This window comes from Chiroxiphia lanceolata, chromosome 6 (assembly GCF_009829145.1).
Source record: "Chiroxiphia lanceolata isolate bChiLan1 chromosome 6, bChiLan1.pri, whole genome shotgun sequence".
NCBI lineage: Eukaryota > Metazoa > Chordata > Aves > Passeriformes > Pipridae > Chiroxiphia > Chiroxiphia lanceolata.
In genome coordinates, this window is record NC_045642.1 from 45209590 (window position 1) to 45216020 (window position 6431).

Consider the following 6431-nt stretch of genomic DNA (forward strand, 5'->3'; position numbering starts at 1 on the left):
TCCCTCATGAGGAAGCTGTAGACTGCAATGAGGTCTCCCCTCAGTCTCCTCTTCTCCAGTCTGAACAGGCCAAGTGACCTCAGAAGCTCCTCATACGGCTTCCCTTCAAGGCCCTTCACCATCTTGGTTGCCCTCCTTTGGACACTGTCTAGTAGCTTAATATCTTATACAGTGGTGCCCAAAACTGCACACAATATTCAAGGTGAGGTTGCACATGAGATCTGAACTTTTTGTAATAAGCTTTGAAAATATTTACTTGCACTTTGAATCAATAGAAGATTCTAGTAATTGGTATCTTGCTCTAATTTTTCTTAAGCAACAAAATATTGATATCAGTTTCTTTCTTCTCCAGAGTTTCTTGTTCTTCACATACAAACAAGGAAAAAAATTTGCTAAGGATAGTATGCCTATTCTTTGACATACGAAGAGCCTAGAAAACGTGGACTATATAAATGTACGTTATTTATTACAATGTACTATGTTTAATTTCTAAATGCATGTTACCAATTAGAGTATTCATTCCAATTGCTATGCATTTACCTGCATAAATATTTTCGTCACTCAATGAAAGGCAATGAGGAAATCATTAATTTCCCTAATGATTTAGAGAGAAATATTTTATGAAAGCCATTTTCTCACGTGCAAGAATTCTGTAGATTCTTGTTGTTATTATTATTATTAAATGTTTGTTTATGTCTTTATATTTCATTCCAAGTAGAAAAAAACACAGTTTCAGCCTTCGGCTTTACTCTCATAGAAGTAAATATCAATGACAACAAAATGCCAGTCAAAATGTTTTTTGCATGTAAGAATAAAGCTGACTTTCCACAAAGAAAGGCCTCTGGATTCAATTCCGTCCAGTCTAAAGGAAATAAATGACCAAGCAATAAATGTTGTTCCCTAAAGGAAAGTAGTTCTCCTCCCCACCTCATTATACAAATTGGAGAAAAAAATGCTAGAAGTTCACTAATGCTCCTCATCAGACAAGAAGATTATGTGAAGGGCAGATTTGTAGAGCTGTGTTTCGGGGAATGGCTAGAAGGAGGTCTACATGTGTCTGAGTGAATTTTGCAGCTGATTCTAATAGGAAAAAAGAGTTTCCTCCAATCTAAACTTCTGGAGTGTTGAAATCTGATTCAAGAACATGTTCATTGGTACCCTTGTAGATCAATTCTAGACAATGAGCTGATAGAAGCTGCTAGATGCTTTTGAACAAGGTTGCCTTCGGCCGAGGCACTTCTAGATCATAAACATAGCCAAAATAATACTTTGTTATGGATGCTACAGTTGTTCTTCATTTAGTATTTTTATTTAGTATGACAAATAGCCATGCATCGAGTCCCATTTATGGATGATCATCTTGATTCTCTTTGGATCCCAAGATACGTTCGCATCCTTCTCAAGCACCCTGTCTCCTGTGGGACTACGGTGTATGGGCTACTTCTTCCTTCTGAACACAGATACTTCTTTGTGTAATGGTTACCTTTGTAATCTACTTACCATATCTCCCTCTTTTTATATGGTGCATGCTTAATTATGTCCCTCTGGCTCACAGTTTCCTCAAGACATACATCTTCCACTGACCCAATGACCATGTCATCACCTAATTAGAAGGAAAAAAAAAAAAGCAGCAGTAGATTATCACACAGGCTAAAAATTTGTGGAACTACTGAAATTGAAGTGAATGGGTTAAAATGGTTTTCCATGGCAATTTGACTAAGATAGACCCTTCATGGATAAGAATAAGTAAGATATGTTTACTTCAGACAAATATTTTTTCAGTTCTCTTGACCAGTCAGTCAAACATAATTAGATTTAAACAAATAGCAGGGGGTATTCTGGTGATGCTGTTTTGCCCCGTAACTAGATGGCCAGAAGGTGAGGAAAGGCAAAGGATACAATAAACCCTGACAATAGGCTTAACAGGAGCTGCTGTGTTTCCTCAGTTCTCCTTATGCCAAGTCCTCAAGCACATGTAATCCATACTCCAGAGCAAACAAGACCCCTAAATCACTCCCAACATTTCTCTTTCAGCAGGGAGCATTTGTTCAGCCGTGCCCACCACTGGATCTGCCTTAGTAACTACAGTCTCTCTGGGTCAGAGGCTGTTCTGCTTATGTCAAACTCATTAATCATAAGATGAGTCTTAATACAAAAACAACAGTGTCAGTGAACAGAGAATACTCTGAAGTCCATTAATGCCTTGCTGATCAAAGGTGATGGGGCATCTGATAATAAACAAGCACTCTCATAGGAAATTGTTTGTTTAGAATGGTGTTATGGCTTAGAAGAGATACAAAGGATGAATGCTTCCAAAAATCTCCTTTTGTACAGTCTGGTCTTCTTTTACTCTTGAGAAGAAAGAAAACAAATGAACATAGAATTGATTGAGAATTTAATTATAAAACTTATCAAGAAACACATCTCTGCATTTTGAGATGATTTTTTTCAAGATGTGTTCCGCTTGGGACAGACCTGTTTCATTATATCTGCAGAGAATTAAGACAGTCTCCTACATCTCTGTATTCACAATTCAAAATTATTGAATTTGTCAAGTTAGGAAAAAACTTTTTCTTACCAGTTTAAGAGAGAATGATTGGAAGACAGTTGTATATAGCATTGTAAATAAATTAGATAGTCCTACTCATTTTTATTTTTTTCTGCTAGGGAGGACATCTACTGCAATTAAGAAATGAAAAGCTTAAAACAAATAAGGATGTTATGATTTTTTCATAGAATTAAACTGCAAGTTTGCTGAAATAATTTCCTAGCTTTGTACAGAATCACATATTATTTGAGAACAGAAGTGTCCTCTGGAGCTTGTCTAGTCCAGCCCTGCACTCACAGAAGATTGCTCAGGGTCACATCCAATAGAACTTTAGTTATATCAAGGAATGAAGGCTATCACCTATCTGTACAATCTGTTCCATTGTTTGATCACACAGTTAAAGAAAATAAATCTTATGCCTAAATGAAATTTCCCTTATTTTAGTTTGCCTCTCTTTCTTTCTCTGGGCACCACTGAGAAACATCACCTCCTACTTCCCTCCTTCTCCCCCCATCCTGCCCCCCTTCAATATTTGTACAGATGGATAAGATCCATTATTAACCTTCTTTTTCCAGACTGAAAATCTTCACTGTCACAGCCTCTTTTTTATGAAAGATACTCCCATCCCTTAGTCATCTTCAGGGCCACTTGATGGACTTCAATATGTTCACCTCTATCTTGTACTGGGGAGTCCAAACTGGACAAATTACTCCAGTTATTCACTACTCACCAATGCTGGTTAAAGAAGTAAGATCATCTGTCTCAGTCTGTTGTCACCTTTCTTCCTAATAGAGCCTGGGATGTTTTTAGCCTTCATTTCTGTAAAGGCACATTGTCAGTTCATGGTGTCCTGCTTTCAGCTGAGATAGAGATATTTTTCTTTCTCATAGCTGGTCCATCCAGTGCTGTGTTTTGGATTTAATATGAGAATAATGTTGATAATACACTGCTGTTTTGGTTGTAGTGCTTACTATAAGTCAAGGACTTTTCAGTTTCCCATGCTCTACCAGTGAGCAGGTACACAAGAAGCCAGGAGGGATCACAGCCAGGACAGCTGACCTGAAATGGCCAAAGGGGTATTCCATACCATAAAACATCAAGCTCAGTATATAAACGGGAGGGAGTCAGTTGGTTGGGGCTGATTGCTGTGGGGAACTGGCTGAGCATTTGCCAGTGGGTGGTAAATATTGTACATCACTTGTTTTTCTTCTTCCTTTTCCTCCTCTATTTTCATTACTGTTATTTATTGAATATTAGTATTACATTTTACTTTGTTTCAATTTTTTTAACTGCTATCTCAATCAATGTGTTTTCACTTTTTTCTAATTCTCACCCTTCCAGGGGGAAGGGAAGACACAGAATGAGTAAGCAGCTGTGTGGTACTTAGCTGCCAGCTGATGTTAAACCATGACACATGGTCAGCTACTTGTCCACCAGAACCTCTGATTCCTAATCTATCAAGTTGCTTTCCAGTCTTTTGACTGCCAGCCTGTACTGGTGGCTGGGTCCAACCTTCCCCAAGTGTGGATGTTGGCATTTCCAATTGTTGTGCTCTCAGTCTGGGAGGGAACACAGCTGGGACAGCTGATGCAAACTGACCAATAAGATATTCCACACATTTGATGACATTTTCAGCAATAAAAGTTGAGAGAAAGAAGGAGGAAAGGGAGAATATTTGAGTTATGTTGTGTTCTTTCCAAGAAACCTTTGATGAAACCATGTTTGCCTGGAAATGCCAGATTCTTGCCTGACAATGGGAATTAATGAATGAATTTCTTATTTTGCTTTGGTTATGCATAGAAGTTTTTCTTTACTTATTACATTATCTTTATCTCAACCCATGAATTTTCTCACTTTTTTTTTTGGATTCTTTCCCTCATTCCACTGCAGGGGAGTGAGCAAGGGGCTCTGTGGGGCTGAGCTGTGACATTAGCACACAACAATAGTTGTTGAGGAGAGAGTAGCAAATATTGAAGTCTATTTATACCCCAGAATGTTAAGAATTGGGCAAATGAGGTGAAACAAAAATAGAAACAAAGTAATCTTTGCCACAAACATCAAGTTACCTTTAAATCATGTTCTGTCTAACATGCAAAATAGTATTTAGAAAGAATGTCTAATCTGTCTTTCCATAAGCAAAGGAAACATTTTATTAGAAAAATAGAATTTACCAACCTCAGAAGTATGTTTAAAATATATTTCTTAAAACACACTGAGTATAGGACCTTGAACCATGTATGTTCAGCACAGTTTCTTCATGGTCTCCAGTTTGGTTTCCCAACTGTAAAGACCTTACCCACCATGTAACTTAGTTAGCCTTTCAGTAATCAAAAAGAATAATGAATACAGATTGACAATGAGGAGAGCTATCAAGACATTGTGTCCATAATAACTTGAAAATGCATTTTGTGTTGCAAATGATGGCTTTATGAATATTATTTTAGTTATAAAGCACTGTCAATATGTATGGCACTTCAGCACTTGATATAAAGGCTACAAAATCAAAAAAGTCTCTCTCACAAAGGGCATGCAATCTAAATTTAGACACTGAAAAATTGTTGCAGGTATTTTTGCTCAAGGAACAAAAATCCATTTTCTTTTACATTTTATGACATTTAGTCCACTAATGTTCTTTTCCCATGTTTTGCTTAAATGTTATGACTAGCTGAGGAATTAGCATTAGAAATTGCCATGAATCCAGCGCTGCTATTTCATCACTAAGAGGAATATAATAACCCATAATCTTGAGACTTTCTGTTCAAATGTATCACTTAATTACTTTTTTCTTTTGTACAGATTTTTATTTATTTTTAGCTTAGCTTATTTATAACTGTCACGTAGAACCTGATTCCAAAGACACTTTTACATGTGCGAAACGTTTAATAGTAATTTTCTTATCAGTGTTTCTGTCTACAGCATGGAGTTCTTCTGCCCACATTTCATACTTTTCTTGACCAGTTTGTCAAAGCCATATCTGTTGTTCCTTTTCCCTAAGAATCTCTAGAATATTCTGTTTTGTCCACCAGAGCTGCTTCTTTTGTCTTATATATATTTTTCTTCAAAAACCTAAAGGGATGCTGAAGTAAAATTATCTTCCTTGCTGATTACACTGATCTCATCACTCTCATCTTTGGGTTTTTTCACTGAATTACTATCCACACCATGTCAAATTCAAGTTCAAAGCTCTCTTTGTGCTTCCAGCATTACTCACCATCATTTGTTCCTGCCTTTGTCCTATTCTAGCACCTTCCCCATAGAATTAATATGTGACACTTGGTTTACTATCCACTTATGGAAAGACCTGTGCAAACCATCAGTGTTTTTTACTCCTGAAACCATGCAATAATTTCCCCTTCCTTTTAAAGGGTCAAGTCCTTCTAGGGGACCGTGTCTCCACTGATTGTGGAGTGAAACCTGTGAATAGATATGGCACTATATCAAAACAGAAAACATCACAATCACATTTTACTTCTCCCATTCCTGAAACTTTGCCCCCATATCATTGTCTCTATGGGAACCAATCATTGTTTTTCTTGGAGAACAAAGACCTAAACTTGAGAAGAACTGATGTGGTTGGTGAAGGACTGTGTTATTCAGTGACAAACTTTCAAAATACAGTATTTTTTCTGGAAAGGACATAAAAGATACTGCAAAATGCCTCTAAGTCACATGAAACTATTGTTTTATGGTGCTTTCTTCTGTTGTGATAGGCAGCACATCCATCTCTAAGACTGTTCCTTACTGCAGTGAGCTGAAAGTGTTTCCTAAGTACAGGCTTTTAAGTGTTTACCAGACATGACTGGTAAACACTTGGAATCATCCTACTGGATATTTAACATTGGACTTATCCTTTTGCATGTTTATTGTGCCTATAGTTGTGGAA